We start from the raw sequence: 18,033 nt of genomic DNA, 5'->3' as shown, positions 1-18,033 counted from the left end.
ATTCATTGCATTGATTTGATGAAAATCTGTTTTGAAGAAGATGAATTCTTGTTGAATGGGATAGATTTGAAATAATGGTGGAAACTTTGTGACTAGGGAGTAACACTAGACCACTAAGTGTTGTTATTCTTTTCTTATTTCATGGATCCCTTTGGAAGTCTAATGAAGATTATGGATCACATTTTAAATGCCTAAAATATAATACATGGGATTATAAAGAAAACCAATTACAGAAATACAATTATAAAAATAGCTTTAAAACAAGTTTCATAAACACTAGGTTAAGAATTACAGTCTAGACATTAAAGGAACGAAGGGCGGAGGTGGAGCCAAGATGGCGGAGAAGATACACGTGAATTTCTAAGCTCCCTTCTACCCTCAATACCAACTAGTTAAATCAGCCTCAAAAACAACACTGGACTGATAAAAACTACAAGGATTAGAAGTACAACATACCAGCTGAAGAGAATCTGGAATTTTGACAGAAAAGGTCAGTTCCGAGGGGAGGAAAAAAAAGACTGGCACAGACAGAGTTGGACTAGGGGCTACCACATTGTGCCAAATGGGCTGGAATCAGAGAAGCCACTGAGATAGAGGAATCTGGCATAGGCTGATAGCTCTACTCTGCTTGTAAAACAGCAGATCAGAAGATGAATCAAAGCCACTTTAAAATAAAAAACCATAAAATATAATCACCCAAAACCGGAAGAGACCTAATACCTATCTTGGCACTGGCTGTGCAGCCGCCTTCTGCTGTCTGAGGCTTTTCCTTGGGGAAGTTAAGAATCTGAACAGCAGGGGACACAGCCCAGGGCAGCCTCTAATCTACATAGTGCAGGACTCAGCTTGAGGCAGTGGAATTCTCACAGCAGCGGAACTCCCACAGCAGTGGAACTCCCACAGCGCACAGCGCAATGCGGAACCCCTGCAACAGTGAATGTGCTTTCTGAGCAGAGACTTCTGGTTTGAGCACAGGGGCTTTTTGAGTCAGCTGCTAATATCCATGGCCCCATGGGAGGCTGGGGTTTGTGATGCTTTTACTGTTCAGCCCCTAGCTTCAGGACAGTTGCTAGGCCACACAGCGGGGGTCCTTCACTGGGCACTCCTCACAAAGCAAGCCGTGCTAACTACCTCTGAGTCATTTCTGGAGCGGAAGGGAATTCTCTCCCAGAGATCTCTCTTAGCCCAGTCACAGGATTGCTGCATCCTATCCCTGGTATGGGACAAAGCTGGTAAATTTCCTACCCAAGGGCAGACCCCCACAGAGTTTTAACAATGAGTAAGAAACTGAAGAGAAGGATTGACACCTCTACAGAGAAAGAACAGGTATCCAACCCTGAGGAGGCTAACAGCAGAGAGTCTTCAGATAACACCCTAAAGGGGAATGATACTTGCCCGCCATCACATAACTCTCTCCTAGAGGAGACTATTAAAAAGTTAAGAGAGTAATACACTATGACCAAGTGGGATTTATACCAGGAATGCAGGGCTGGTTTAATATTAGGAAAACTATTAGTATAATTGACCATATTAATAATCAAATTAATAAAAACCATATGATCATCTCAATAGATGCAGAAAAGGCATTTGATAAAATCCAACATCCATTCCTACTAAAAATGCTTGAGAGTATAGGAATAAATGGACTATTCCTTAAAATAATAAGGAGCATATATTTAAAACCTTCAGTAAACATCATATGTAATGGTGATAAACTAGAACCTTTCCCTGTAAGATCAGGAGTGAAACAAGGTTGCCCACTATCACCATTACTATTCAATATAGTACTAGAAACTCTAGCCTTGGCAATAAGAGCCGAGAAAGAGATCCAAGGAATTAGAGTAGGAAATGAAGAAATCAAATTGTCACTTTTCGCAGATGACATGATGGTATACTTAGAGAACCCCAAAGACTCTGCTAAAAAGCTATTAGAAATAATTCAGCAAAGTCGCAGGATACAAAATAAATCCACATAAATCCTCAGGATTTTTATACATTACCAACACAATCCAACAGCAAGAGATACAAAGAGAAATTCCATTCAAAATAACAGTCGATAGTATAAAATATTTGGGAATATATCTACCAAAGGAGAGCCAGGAATTATATGAGCAAAATTACAAAACACTTGCCACAAAAATAAAGTCAGATTTAAATAATTGGAAAGACATTCAGTGTTCTTGGATAGGCCAAGCGAATATAATAAAGATGACAATACTCCCCAAACTAATCTATTTATTTAGTGCTATACCAATCAGACTCCCAAGAAACTATTTTAATGACCTAGAAAAAATAACAACAAAATTCATATGGAAGAATAAAAGGTCAAGAATTGCAAGGGAACTAATGAAAAAAAAAGTCAGAGGAAGGTGGTCTAAGTGTACCTGATTTAAAGCTATATTATAAAGCAACAGTCACCAAAACCATTTGGTATTGGCTAAGAAATAGACTAGTTGATCAATGGCATAGGTTAGGTTCACAGGGCAAGATAGTGAATAAAAAATAGCAATCTAATCTTTGACAAACTCAAAGATCCCAAATTTTGGGATAAGAATTCATTATTTGACAAAAACTGCTGGGAAAACTGGAAATTAGTATGGCAGAACTAGGCATGGACCCACATTTAACACCACATACTAAGATTAGATCAAAATGGGTCCAAGATTTAGGCATAAAGAACGAAATCATAAATAAATTGGAGGAACATGGGATGGTTTACCTCTCAGACTTGTGGAGGAGGAAGGAGTTTGTGTCCAAGGGAGAACTAGAGACCATTATTGATCACAAAATAGAACATTTTGATTACACCAAATTAAAAAGTTTCTGCACAAACAAAACTAATGCAAACAAGATTAGAAGGGAAGTAACAAATTGGGAAAAAATTTTTACAGTTAAAGGTTCTGATAAAGGCCTCATCTCCAAAATATACAGAGAATTGACTTTAATTTATAAGAAATCAAGCCATTCTCCAATTGATAAATGGTCAAAGGATATGAACAGACAATTTTCAGATGATGAAATTAAAACTATTTCCACCCATATGAAAGAGTGTTCCAAATCACTATTGATCAGAGAAATGCAAATTAAGACAACTCTGAGGTATCATTACACACCTGTCAGATTGGCTAAGATGACAGGAACAAATAACGATGAATGTTGGAGGGGCTGTGGGAAAACTGGGACACTGATGCATTGTTGGTGGAGTTGTGAAAGAATCCAACCATTCTGGAGAGCAATCTGGAATTATGCCCAAAAAGTTATCAAAATGTGCATACCCTTTGACCCAGCCATACTACTACTGGGCTTATACGCCAAGGAACTACTAAAGAAGGGAAAGGGACCTGTATGTGCCAAAATGTTTGTGGCAGCCCTTTTCATAATGGCTAGAAGCTGGAAGAGGAATGGATGTCCATCAATTGGAGAATGGTTGGGTAAACTATGGTATATGAATGTTATGGAATATTATTGTTCTATAAGAAATGACCAACAGGAGAAATACAGAGAGGCTTAGAGAGACTTACATCAACTGATGCTGAGTGAAATGAGCAGAACCAGAAGATCATTATACACTTCAACAATGATACTGTACGAGGATGTATGCTGATGGAAGTGGATTTCTTCAACATAGAGAAGAGCTAATCCAATTCCAATTGATTAATGATAGACAGAACCAGCTACATCCAGTAAAGGAACACTGGGAAATGAGTGTAAACTGTTATTTTTACCTTCTGAATCCAATTCTTCCTGTGCAACAAAAAATTCTGTTCTACACACATATATTATATCTAGAATATATTGTAATATATTTAACATGTATAAGACTGCCTGCCATCTGGGGGAGGGGGTTGGGGGAGGAAGGGAAAAAATCTGAATAGAAGTAAGTGCAAGGGATAATGTTGTAAAAAATTATCCATGCATATGTACTGTCAAAAAATGTTATAATTATAAAATAAAATTAAAATTAAAAAAAAAAAGTTAAGAGAGTTTGAAGAAAAATGGGGAAAGGAAAGAGAAGCTATGATAGAGAATAACAAAGTCCTGAAATCTGAGTTGGAAAAAATAAAGAATTCACAGGAGGGGCAGGGAAACAAAATTTGTGAATTAGAAAAGGTTAAAAAAATCACAGGAAAGTAGGATTTCTGAATTGGAAAAGATAAAAAATTCGCAAGAAAGTAGGATTTGTGATTTGGAAAAAGAAAATAACTCACTAAAAAAAATTAGTGAAAGGGAAAAAAATTCAACAGAGCAAAATAATTCATTTAAAAATTCAAATGGACATATACAAAAAGAACTAAAATGTGAATGAAGAAAATAACTCATTAAAAGTCAGGACTGAACAAATAGAAATGAATGATTCATTGAGAAACCAAGAATCAGTCAAACAAAACAAAAAAATGAAAAGCTGGAGAATAATGTCAAATATTTACTGGGAAAATCTATAGACCTGGAAAATAGATCTAGGAGAGATAATCTGAGGATCATTGGACTTCCCGAAAATTATGATAAAAAAAGAGCCTAGATTCTATTTTACAGGAAATCATCAAAGGAAACTGTCCAGAGATAATAGAAACAGAAGGGAAAATAGGCGTTGGAAGAATTCATTGAACACCTTCTGAAAAAGACCCTAAAAAAAGAACTCCACAGAACATTGTGGCTAAGCTGCAGAACTACCAAACTAAGGAAAAAATATTGCAAGCATCTAGGGAAAAACAATTCAAATGTCAAGGGGCCATAATAAGGGTCACTCAAGATCTGGCTACCTCCACATTAAAGGATGGAATGGCCTGGAACCTGATATTCTGAAAGGCAAAAGAACTAGGATTGTAACCAAGAATAAACTACCCAGCTAAATTTAGCATTTTCTTCCATGGAAGAAGATGGACATTTAATGAAACAGAGGAATTTCATTTGTTTCTAAGAAAAAAAAAAAACAGACTTAAACAAAAAATTTGATCTCCAACCACAAGATTCAAGAGAAGGGGAAAAGGTAAAAGGAACTCTTGAGAACTGTATCTCTGTTGTGGATATACAGAAAGTCTGCATGGATAATTTGATTTTACTGATATAACATAAAAAAGGGAGTAGTAAAGGGAAGGGGGTAGTATCAGAAAATGGGAAAGGAGAGATACAAAGAGGGAAACTACATCCCAGGAAGAGGCATAGGAAATTTACTACATCTGAGGGCATTTAGAGAGTGGGAGAAACACTGTGTGAATCTTATTCTCATCAGAGTAGGCTCAAAGAGTAAATAATTTACATATTTTTTTTCAGAGAATTCTTTCTCACCTCGTTATAAGGGGGGAGAGGAAAAGGGAAAAGGAAAAGAGGAATAAGAGAAGGGTACAAGAAAGGGGAAGGAACTTAAAAGGAGGGGGGAGGGATACTAAAAAGGGAGGGCTGCCTGTCACAAGTGGGGTCCATGAATTCAATACTAGGGAAGGGGTTCAGGAGGGACAAGGGGGAAAAAAGCATAACCAGGGGATAATATGATGGCAGAAAATACAGAATTAGTAATTTTAACTGTAAATGTGAATGGAGTGAACTTTCCCATTAAACGGAGGTGGATAGCAGACTGGATCAAAAGTCAGGACCCTACAATATGTTGTTTACAGGAAACACATGTAAAGCAGGGAGATACATACAGAGTAAAGGTAAAAGGTGGAGCAGAATCTACTATGCTTCAGGTGAAGCCAAAAAGGCAAGGGTAGCCATCCTTATCTCAGCTCAAGCAAAAGCAGAAATTGATCTAATTAAAAGAGATAAGGAAGGAAACTATATCTTGCTAAAAGGTAGCATAGACAATGAAGCCATATCAATACTAAACATATATGCACCAAGTGGTATAGCATCTAACTTCCTAAAGGAGAAGTTAAGAGAGCTGCAAGAAGAAATAGACAGCAAAACTAATAGTGGGAGATCTCAACCTTGCACTCTCAGAATTCGATAAATCAAACCACAAAATAAATAAGAAAGAAATTAAAGAGGCAAATAGAACATTAGAAAAACTAGATATGATATATCTTTGGAGAAAACTGAATGGTGATAGAAAGGAGTATATTTTTTTCTCAGCAGTTCATGGAACCTATATAAAAATTGACCATATATTGGGACATAAAGATCTCAAACTTAAATGCAGGAAGGCAGAAATAGTAAATGCCTTCTTCTCAGATCAAAATGCAATAAAAACTACATTCAACAAGAAGTTAGGGGTAAATAGAACAAAAAGTATTGGAAATTAAATAATCTCATCTTAAAGAATGACTGGGTGAAACAGCAAATTATAGAAACAATTAATAATTTCACCCAAGATAATGAGAAAGATGAGACATCATACCAAAATCTGTGGGATGAAGCTAAAGCGGTAATAAGGGGAAATTTTATATCTTTAGAGGCTTACTTGAATAAAATAGAGAAAGATAAGATCAATGAATTGGGCCTGCAACTTAAAAAGCTAGAAAAAGACCAAATTAAAAACCCCCAACCAAAAACTAAACTTGAAATTCTAAAATTAAAAGGAGTAATCAACAATATTGAAAGTTAAAAAAACTATTGAATTAATAAATAAAACTAAGAGTTGGTTTTGTGAAAAGGCAATATAATAGATAAACATTTGGTAAATCTGATCAGAAAAAGGGAAGAAGAAAATCAAATTGTTAGAATTAAAAGTGAAAAGGAATAACTCACCACTAATGAAGAGGAAATTAGAGCAATAATAAGGAGTTACTTTGCCCAACTTTATGCCAATAAATTTGATAACCTAAGTGGAATGGAGGACTACCTGAAAAAATATAGGTTTCCCAGATTAATAGAGGAGGAAGTAAATTTTAAATAGTCCCATTTGAGAAAAAGAAATAGAATAAAGCTGTTAATCAACTCCCTAAGAAAAAATCCCCAGGACCAGATGGATTTACATGTGAATTCTACCAAACATTTAAAGAACAATTAGCCCCAATGTTATATAAACTATCTGAAAGAATAGGGGATGAAGGAGTCCTACCAAACTCCTTTTATGACACAGACATGGTACTGATACCTAAACCAGGTAGGTTGAATACTGAGAAAGAAAACTATAGACCAATCTCCTTAATGAATATTGATGCTAAAATCTTAAATAAGATATTAGCAAGAAGACTTCAGAAAATCATCCCCAGGATAATACACTATGATCAAGTAGGATTTATACCAGGAATGCAGGGCTGGTTTAATATTAAGAAAACTATTGGTATAATTGACCATATTAATAATCAAATTAATAAAAACCATATGATCATCTCAATAGATGCAGAAAAAGCATTTGATAAAATACTAAAAACACTTAAGAGTATAGGAATAAATGGACTATTCTTTAAAATAGTCAGGAGCATATATTTAAGATCGTCAGTAAGCATCAAATGTAATGGAGATAAACTGGAACCTTTCCCAGTAAGATTAGGAGTGCAACAAGGTTGCCCACTATCACCATTACTATTCAATATTATATTAGAAATTCTAACCTCAGCAATAAGAGTTGAGAAAGAGATTAAAGGAATAAGAGTAGGTAATGAAGAAATCAAACTATCACTCTTTGCAGATGATATGATGGTATACTTAGAGAACCCCAGAGATTCTAATAAAAAGTTATTAGAAATAATTCACAACTTTAGCAAAGTTGCTGGATACAAAATTAATCCACATAAATCTTCAGCATTTTTATACATCACCAACAAAATGCAACAGCAAGAGATACAAAGAGAAATTCCATTCAAAACAACTGTCTAGAGTATGAAATATTTGGGAATCCATCTACCAAAGAAAAGTCATGAATTATATGAGCAAAATTACAAAACACTTGCCATAAAAATAAAGTCAGATTTAAATAATTGGAAAGACATTAAGTGCTCTTGGATAGGCTGAGCAAATATAATAAAGATGACAATACACCCAAAACTAATCTATTTATTTAGTGCTATACCGATCAGACTCCCAAGAAACTATTTTAATGACCTAGAAAAAATAGCAACAAAATTCATATGGAAGAATAAAAGGTCGACAATTTCAAGGGAATTAATGAAAAAAAAAGTCAGATGAAGGTGGTCTAGGTATACCTGATCTAAAGCTATATTATAAAGCAGCAGTCACCAAAACCATTTTGTATTGGCTAAGAAATAGACTAGTTGATCAGTGGAACAGATTAGGTACACAGGACAAAATAGGGTATAACTATAGCAATCTAGTATTTGACAAACCCAAAGATACCAACATTTGGGATAAGAATTCATTATTTGAAAAAAACTGTTGGGAAAACTGGAAGTTAGTATGGCAGAAATTAGATATGGATCCACACTTAACACCATATACCAAGATAAGATCAAAATGAGTCCATGATTTAGGCATAAAGAATGAGATCATAAATAGATTAAAGGAACAGAGAATAGTCTATCTCTCAGACCCTGTGGAGGAGGAGGGAATTTATGACCAAAGGAGAACTAGAGATCATTACTGATCACAAAATAGAAGATTTTTATTACATCAAATTAAAAAAAAATTGTACAAACAAAACTAATGCAAACAAGATTAGAAGGGAAGTAACAAATTGGGAAAATATTTTTACAGTTAAAGATTCTGATAAAGGCCTCATTTCCAAAATATATAGAGAACTGACTTTAATTTATGAGAAATTAAACCATTCTCTAATTGATAAATGGTCAAAGGATATGAACAGACAATTTTCAGAGAATGAAATTGAAACTATTTCCACTCATATGAAAGAGTGTTCCAAATCACTTCTGATCAGAGAAATGCAAATTAGGACAACTCTGAGATACCACTACACACTTGTCAGATTGGCTAAGATGACAGGAACTAATGATGAATGTTGGAGAGGATGTGGGAAAACTGGGACACTGATGCATTGTTGGTGGAGCTGTAAAAGAATCTGGCCATTCTGGAGAGCAATTTGGTACTATGCCTAAAAAGTTATCAAACTGTGCATACCCTTTGATCCAGCAGTGGTACTACTGGGCTTATATACCAAAGAAATACTAAAGATGAAAAAGGGACCTGTATGTGCCAAAATGTTTGTGGCAGCCCTTTTTGCAGTGGCTAGAAACTGGAAAATGAATGGATATACATCAATTGGAGAATGGTTGGGTAAATTATGGTATATGAATGTTATGGAATATTATTGCTCTGTAAGAAATGACTAGCAGGATGAATACAGAGAGGCTTGGAGAGACTTACATGAACTGATGCTGAGTGAAATGAGCAGAACCAGGAGATCATTATGCATTTCAACATCAAAACTGTATGACAATATATTCTGATTGAAGTGGCTATCTTCAACATAAAGAAGATCCAATTCACTTCCAGTTGATCAATGAGGGACAGAAATAGCTACATCCAGAAAAGGAACACTGGGAATTGAATATAAACTGTTTGCACTACTGTTTTTCTACCCAGGTTACTTATACCTTTGGAATCCAATTCTTACCGTGCAACAAGAAAATTGTATTTACACGCATATATTGTATCTAGGTTATACTGTAACACATTTAATATGTATGGGATTGCCTGTCATCTAGGGGAGGGAGTAGAAGGAGGGAGGGGTAAATTTGGAAAAATGAATATAAGGGATAATGTTGTAAAAAAAATTACTCAGGCATATGTACTGTCAAAAATTAAAATTATAAAATTAATTTTAAAAAAAAAAGGAATTACAGTCTAGGGAAACCAATGCTTACACACTTATATCATCTTTTCCTTTCCTACTTTTCACTTTCTCTTAACAAGGACTTTCTATGCTTTAGCATGGACCAATTGTCAGCTAGCATTTTCTGACATCATTAGTTACCAGGTGAAGGTATTAATTGAAGAGGCTTTTTCTGGAGGGGAAGGATGTGGTTTGTCAGGCAATCTGAGAAGGCATCTAGGGTATGGGTTGTCACTAAAAGGAAGCTTAGGAAAAATAAGAGAAAGGGCTGTGGAGAAATATATTTAAAAACTAACAGGAGGATTTTATGCACAGTTTTGAAAATTGTGTGGCAGAAATATTAAGGATCTAAAATAAATTTATTGTTAACTACTTGATCTTAAGAGCTTTCTAAGGTCATTTGGATATTTTTTCTTTTAAAAATGTTTTATTAATTTAAAAACTTATGTTTTGAATTTATTACATTTTTGCAAAGGGTATATAAGAAAGACTTATAAGATAGTCAAGATAAGCAAAAATGGGGGAGAAAATCAGTGAGGACCAGGACAGGTGCTTAGTAGGACAGTAATGAAGGCTGGGATATATGGTTGTGGAGGAGTGTGGGGGCTCCTGGAATAGAAGACATCAGCATGGAGTAAATGACATGACAAAATTTCAGATAGGAATACTGACTTGAGGGGAAGGGAGATACTGAGATGCTCAAATGAGATAAGAACAACTGGATAATTTAATTGAACAAAATGAAATCATGTCTTCATTAGAATTTGTAGTTTACAATATTTGGGAAGTAAGTAGTACAAATATCATCCATATTTTAAATAAGAGGAACTTAAAACTCAGAGAGGTTTGTTTGTTTTTCAGTCATATGGCTACTAAGTGTTAGGTACTAGAAAATAAATTATCTGAAGGCAAATTTGGGGTGGACAGGGTAGAAGTGAATTGAAGAAGAATCATGAAGAAAGTAGAAAATAGTTGGAGGAAATTAATAATTTCATGAATTACTAGTTTATACGAAGGCCTACACTACCCTTTTCTGCCTCTGTGACTTTGCTCAACTTGTTTCCTATACTTGCATTGCTTTTCTACACCCCTTCTATATGTTGAATTCTTATCCATTTTCTAAGAGATGGAATGCTATCTCCTTCAGGAAATTTTCCCTGATTCACATCACTGATGATAACTTCTCCTACTTTAGACCTCATCTAACCCTAGTTTTTCTCCTCTCAGGTGTATTCACCTTAGCTGGGTCTTTTTAATGATTAATTATATATTTCTTATATTCTCCTATTAAGTTACAGAAAGCAGGAACCATCTAATATAATACTCTTCACATAGTAGACACTAAAGCAATGTCTAATTGAATAGGATGTTAGAGTTAGAAGGCAAAGTAGAGAGATAAAAAAAGATTTTTAACTTGAAAAAGTTGTAAACTGGGGACAGAAGGACTATGTAGAGAATTTGCTGGTGATGGTGACAGGAGAATTCTCAGCAGCTTTTGTGTTTTCCACAGCTCGATACTTAGTGGTCAACAGAAACCACAGTGGTTAACGTTCTTCTCTCTCTCTGGGTCTGAAGACTATATGAAGAAATAAAAAAAAAACATTTATTATATATTTGTTCAGTTGTTTCATTTTTGGAATTTTTCTTGGAAAAGATATTGAAATGATTTGCCATTTTTCTTCACCAACTCATTTTACAGATGAGGAAATCGTGGCAAACAGAGTTAAAGAACTTGGCCCAGGGTCATGTGGATGGGTGTATATATACATATAAAATTATTTATTTCCTCTACTATGATTGGCACATAATAAGTGATGTGTATATATATATATATGTATATATACACACATATATATGTATATATATATATATACACACATACATCTATACACATGTGCTTATATAGATATATGTATATCTATGTATATATATATATATGTATATCTACATATAGACTCACACAGACACACACACACACACATATAAATAGATACGTTAAGTGCTAGGGATATAAATATGCAAGCAGGACAGCCCCTATCCTCAAGCTGCCCATGTCCTAAGAGAAGAGAATATCTAGGAGTGTAGATATCCCCACTTTATTTGCCACTAGCTGTCCTGCTTGGTTTTGACTCTCCTCATCATTTTCATCATGTTATCTCAGCCTCAGAAAACTCAGCATCTTGGGGATTGCTTCAGCTTTGTTGTTCCCACCTCATCAGTGCCCTCAGCCATTTCTGCTGGACAGAGGAGCAAAAACCTCCTCTCATAGTTTCCCTTTATAGAGAGCTCAAAATCCCAGCCATCTGTTCATTCACCACCAGCTGTTCTGCTTGGTTTGGGCTCTGTTGCCCTCTCCCCACCCCCTTTCATCTTCCCTTTCTGTTTTGTCTTCTCACATTAGATTGTAAGCTCCTTGAAGGAAGGGACTGTCTATCTTTTTTCTTATTTGTATCCCTTGTACTTAGCATAGGATATTATATATCTGTATACTATATTATATATACTATGTATCATATACTAAATACACAATTGTTTTGTTAAATAAATAAAGATATTTTTATATTACATATAATATAGTATGTATGTATAGTGTATAGTAGTGATGAGGTTTAGATTTGGGGTACCCAAATGAAAGTGAAGTCTAGTGATGTAAGCAGTTCTCTGTAAAGGAATTTACAGACCTGAAAACCTAGATTGATAAAGGAGGTTTATTAGGGGGATTGGAAGTAAGATTAAAATCTAGTTAAGGAAATAGGTGAAGATAAAGAGAGGAGTTCACTGGAAACATTCCAGTGGGCAGGGAGTCCTTGGGGTGCCAGGCAGGTGCTGGCATGTTTAGACCCTCTGCAAAGAGAGGACTCCAGTCTGGCTCTTTTATAATAGAGGGTTTTGGCTACAAGCTGAAGGGGGCTCATGGATGGAGTCCCATGTTGGCTCTGGGTTGGGTTTTGGCCAGGGTTAGAATTTGAATTGAATTCAATGGATTTCGGGACTGAATCATCCCCACGGATAACAAAGATGAAACTGTTTGTGCTTGGGGTGGAGTCCCCTCACTGAGGCAGAGTGGAAGAAGGTTTTCTTCTTTAAGGATTTTTCAGAGTTTTGGGATTCCCTCTTCAGTAGTATGGTATATATCTGACATGTTGTAGGAACTTAATAACAAATGTGCATTGAATTGTATTTTTCCTTTGATTCCTGGATCCTAGAGTTATAACTAGGGAGGGACAGCTGGAGCTTTGCCCAGTTCTGTCACACTCCCTTTCCTCCAAAGCACCAGGGAATATTAACCAGACTCTTTGGAGAATGATTTACCTCTTTCCCTGGAGATGCCTTCGGAATTGAACTCTCTCTTTGTAGCACCACTTTTCTCCCATCCCCTAACTTCCATCTGTTCTTATCCCAAGTAAAAGAATTTCAGTAAAGATTCTACTGGATCCCTCTCCTCCACCCCACCCAACCCCAGCCTGGCCCTCACACATGTAACACCTCTGAGTTGATGACACAGTTCTTAGGTCAGGAATTTGTAACCTTTTTGTGTGTCATGGACCTCTCAGACAGTCTAATAAGTCTTTGTAGAATGTTTTTAAATGGATAAAAGAAAATAATATGATTGCAAAGGAAGGCAATTATATTGAAATAGTTTAACTTTTCAAAACCCTTGTCTCAGAGTGCTTGGTCCTGGTATCTGATGGCCACGACTTTGAAATCTTCCTGGTGGGAGAGGGATGTTGTAGAAAAAGCCCTGGATCTCAGACCCCAGTTATCTCAAGATTCATTCAGAATTAAAATAGCAACTGTGAAATTTGCTTCCAATTTGTACAAAACCTGCTGATCATTGCTCTTCTAGGAAGAAAACGGAAGTGGAAAGGCAGAAATGTCTCTAGAAAAAGAAAAGCATCCGTATTCAAAAGAAAATGTCTTTTAGAGTGGGGTGAAAGGTCAGTTCCTGGTGACTGCACAAATACTGTCTGTCAGGTGGATAGTTTCTCTGTATAGAGGCTGGAAGGGAAAACAATAGGAAAAGAGATAAGATTTCTTGGGAATTTGAGTCACTATCCTCCATTCCTTCTGCTTAGCCTGGGCTGAAGTCAGGTGCTTTCAGCTCCTGTTTCATGCAGCTTTGCTGAACAGGAACTTTCCTCAGTTCCCTAAAGGATTGTGCTGGACAATCAGCAGCCAGAGAATCTGAAACTTCATTAATTACTAGGAAAAACTATTACCTGAAGACTAGGAAAAACTATTACCTGAAGGCCTGGCTCTGATCCTTCTCATTTGTAAAGACCACTGACTGCCCAGAAGAAGGGACAGGGATTGCTTCTCTCCTAGACAATTTTCAAAGAGATTTAACTCACCTCATCCTAGTCTATCCTCACAATGTCCCAGTGCAGCCCCCAGTTTGCATATAAAGAAATTGAGACTCAGAAGACAAAGTTGCACAGCTAACAAATGGAACAGTTTAGATTCAAGCCCATTCCTTTTGCCTCTAAATTCAATACACTATCCATTAAACGCCTCTATATTACTTCCCATTCTTCCTTCCATTGATCCAGTTTCTGACATCTACTCTTCTCCTTGTCAAGGCCAATTCCTCTTGTGTTTTGGATCTCTCCTAATTCTCTGGAAGTTTACTTTTTAATCACATTCTCTCTGTCTCTCTTCTCTGTTTCTGTCTCTGTCTGTCTCTGTCTCTGTCTCTGTCTCTGTCTCTGTCTCTGTCTGTCTCTGTCTCTCTCCTCTCTCTCTCTCTCTTTTCTCTGTCTCTTTTCTCTGTCTCTTCTCTCTCTCTCTCTCTCTCTCTCTCTCTCTCTCTCTCATCTCTTCTCTCAACTTTAATCTCTATTTACTAGCTTCTTCTAGTTTTCTAAGTTTTCACTATTCTTGAAAAACTTATCATCTAGCTATGTGACCTTGGGCAAGTCACTTAACCCCAAATACCTCAGGGGGGGAAATTATCATGATACCTCTTCAGATTAATTCCATATCTCTCTTCCATTTCATGGCTAAACTCCTAAAAGTGATGTCTCTTCTCATCGAATTTAATTCCTCACATCTCACTTCTTAATCTCTTAAAATATGACTTCAGACTCTACCATACAACTGAAATTGTTGTCTCAAAAGTTATCGACCTGCTCAGGAAGTAGGGAATAGAATTATTCTCAGTTCTTGCAAAAAGAACTTCAGGATTCTGAGATTCCTGAGAAAGTTGCTGATTACAGAAAAAAATTTCTGAGGATCTTGTTTGGGGAAAATCATTCATGCCTTGGAGGGTATCCTCCAACCAATGGGAAGAAGAGGAAATGGTAGCATTATCTGTCTCCAACAGATAACACCTAGCAATTTGTCCATTTTGGTGACTTAAATCATTAGTGTAGAAAGATGATATTTAGAGTATGTGATTAGGGGAAGGGATGAAGAGAGACACAGACAGAAAGAGTGAAAGACAGAGATAGAGAGAGAAACAGAGACAGAGAGATGGAGACAGAGACAGAGGCACAGAGAGTTACACATACACACACAGAGGCTGCCTACAAAGAAGGGAAGTTGGAATCTGGGAGAAATCTGGAGCAGAGAAGAATCAGAAATTCCACGTAAGAGTTTAGTGAATTCTAAACAATAGATGGTGGGAATTAGAGAAGGGTACAATGGGAGCCAGGATGTCCATGTTTGTCTGGCCAGTTCTTAGGACAGGATGTGAGAGCAACTTGTCACCCAGCCCAGGGCCTATGTCTGAACCATGGGGAGGGGGAGTGAGAGGAGTCCATGCTCAGGCCTGCTTCAGCCATGGGAGGGAGCTGGGCTCAGCATCCTAGCATCCACACTAGCATCAGCATCAGCATCAGCATCAGCATCAAGCATTTACCAGGTGATCAGGCTCAGTGATTCAGTGACTCAGTTCAGTTATCACTTTGGTAGCTGAGGATTAAGGACAAAGATGAACAAAACTTGACCTGGGATTGACCATAAAGGCAGAAAAAAGTGATCTTCTATGGACAGGCCATGAGATCTTCCCATCCCAGGGATGTATCTAAGAAGTCTCATGTTCATTGTAGCTCTCCCAGTGACTTGGTACTGGCAGTAGCTTGTGATGTATACTGGTCTTTGGTGCCTTGTTGTAATTTCTCCCCATTCCTCTTTCCCTCGCTTTACTCTCCCCCTCTACTTACAAAAAGCCCCTGTCTCTCTATATTTTTATATTTCTCCCAGAACAAGGAAACCTAATTTTTCCAGTCCTTCCCAACTCCTTCTTTCCATCCTGTCCCCAGGCATTCATTTCAGATACTTTGTCTTTTTAGTATCTTGTGACCTCATGAGAGAGGGAGGGTCTAGTGGGAGGCACAGCAGGGAAGCCTCGAGCCAGGGGCAAGGAGGGAGAGTCCCAGCCATGGGGGAGACGAGAGGAAATGCCCGGGGCTGAGAGAGGGAAGCTGGATCCCAGCGGGGGGAGGGAGGGAGGAGGGTCCTGGAGGTAACCGGAGCCACCAGAGGTTACTGAGCAGGTGGGGCCTCGGTCAGATCAGAGCTGGGGAAGAGTCATTTGTCTTCTGAGTGCTCTAGATGGGGAGCACTTTCATCACTGGTGCTCTGGAATCATGGCTGGTCATTAGGCAGAGCTCCCAAGTCGTTCAAAGATGTTTCTCTTTGCCATATTTTTATTTCGTACATTGTCCTTCTGTCTCCAGTCACTTCATTCTGCATCAGTTCATACTGTCATTCAGCCATCAATCAACATTTACGAAGCACCTACTATCATACTAATTTTCAATAATAGATTGCAAAATATTTTTGTACAAATAGATCTTATTCTCCTTTTTATGTTTTTTGAGATACAAATCTAGCAGAAATATTGTTGTTTTAAAGAATATGCACAATTTTATATCCCTTTGGGGATATCCAAATTGCTCTCCAAAATGGTTGGTTTCTATTACTATTAAAGGGGGAGGGTAACCCAAAGCTGATATCTCTCGGTCTGGCTTCTTTCTGCTAAATTTAAGGGAGGAAGAGCAAAAGAATGTAATGAAAAGCAAATAGTGAATAAACCCACTTATCCAAGCAAGACAGCAGATAAATCAGAGAAGTCAGATTCGAATGTAGTATAAAATACAGGAGAGTAAATGAGCTTTTGGATTGAGTTAAGGTTTCAGTCCAAAGAAGGAAGAAGTGAACAACCTAACTCAGAGGAGATCTCTTATTTATCTTTAGAATTTGACCCAAGTCCAAAGACAAGATAGGCCTGACCCCCCATACATACGTGCCATTCCAAAGTCTTTCTTCATTAACACTCTGGAGTTTCCTCTGTCCATATTTCTCTCTGAAAATGCCTCTAAAGTCTCTGAAGTCAATTGAGAAAAGTCTTTGAGACAAGTGGGCACCTTTATATTTAGCATTTTTTGTGTCAAGGAGGAGACACAAGGGGAATCAATAAGATCATATTTATGAAGCTTTTTTGCAAACTTTAAATCTGGAAATGTTTTTATTATGATATGTCCTCAACATATAAAGTCACTCCAACTGATAATGTGAAATTTTGTAAGCTCTTTGTAGAACTTTCCATTTATCTCTATTAAATTGAATCTCATTCCATTCAATTCTTCTGTTTTTCTGATGCATTAATAACTTTTTGGGTCCTGATTCTGTCACCCAGCATGTTAGCTCTGTCTCAGTTTCAAGACATCTGAACATTCACTTTGCATGCCTTCCGTGTGTTCATCCAAGGCCCTGATACAAATGTTGACTAGAACAGAACAAGGAACATACTGTACTAGGAAACTTCCTCCAATCTGATGTTTACTCATTAAAGACTAATCTTTGGACTCAGACATTCCACCTTTTCCAAATCCAGATAACAGCATTATCTTCAAGTCCATGTCTGTCCAACATTTCCCCGAGGGTAGCATAGGCGGCTTTGTCAGATTCCTTTTTTTTTTCCCCCTGAGGCTGGGGTTAAGTGACTTGCCCATGGTCACACAGCTAGGAAGTGTTAAGTGTCTGAGACCACTCAGGTCCTCCTGAATTCAGGGCTGGTGCTCTATCCACTGAGCCACCTAGCTGCCCCTGCCAGATTCCTTTTTGGTTAAAACACTTAGAACATTTTGCTGATCCATCAGTTCTGTTATAGTGTCAAAAAAGTTTTATCTAGCATGACCTGTTTTTGATGAGGTCTTTATGGACTCAATCATTTTCCTTTTCAGAATGCTCACAAACTATACTTTTTATAATGTGCTTTTAAAATGTTTAGATAAGACATTTCCTCTGGGGTCCCTGAGATTCTTTGATTTCTGGGACTTTTTTTCATCAGTAGAAAATCATTAGATATTAGAACATACCCTGACAAAAGAACCTCTGCC

At 37.1% G+C, this 18,033-nt stretch overlaps 1 protein-coding gene across 1 annotated transcript in view; it reads left to right on the top strand.

Moving 5' to 3' along the window:
- The window catches only part of LOC141566416 (HLA class II histocompatibility antigen, DRB1 beta chain-like), a 94,674-nt gene that overhangs the window by 59,238 nt on the left and 17,403 nt on the right, over nt 1–18,033 (top strand). The gene's annotated exons all lie outside the window — the stretch shown is intronic.

This window comes from Sminthopsis crassicaudata, chromosome 4, assembly GCF_048593235.1.
Source record: "Sminthopsis crassicaudata isolate SCR6 chromosome 4, ASM4859323v1, whole genome shotgun sequence".
In the NCBI taxonomy this organism is placed as follows: domain Eukaryota; kingdom Metazoa; phylum Chordata; class Mammalia; order Dasyuromorphia; family Dasyuridae; genus Sminthopsis; species Sminthopsis crassicaudata.
The sequence above is the reverse complement of the archived record's forward strand: the minus strand, read 5'-3'. Positions and strand labels throughout refer to the sequence as shown.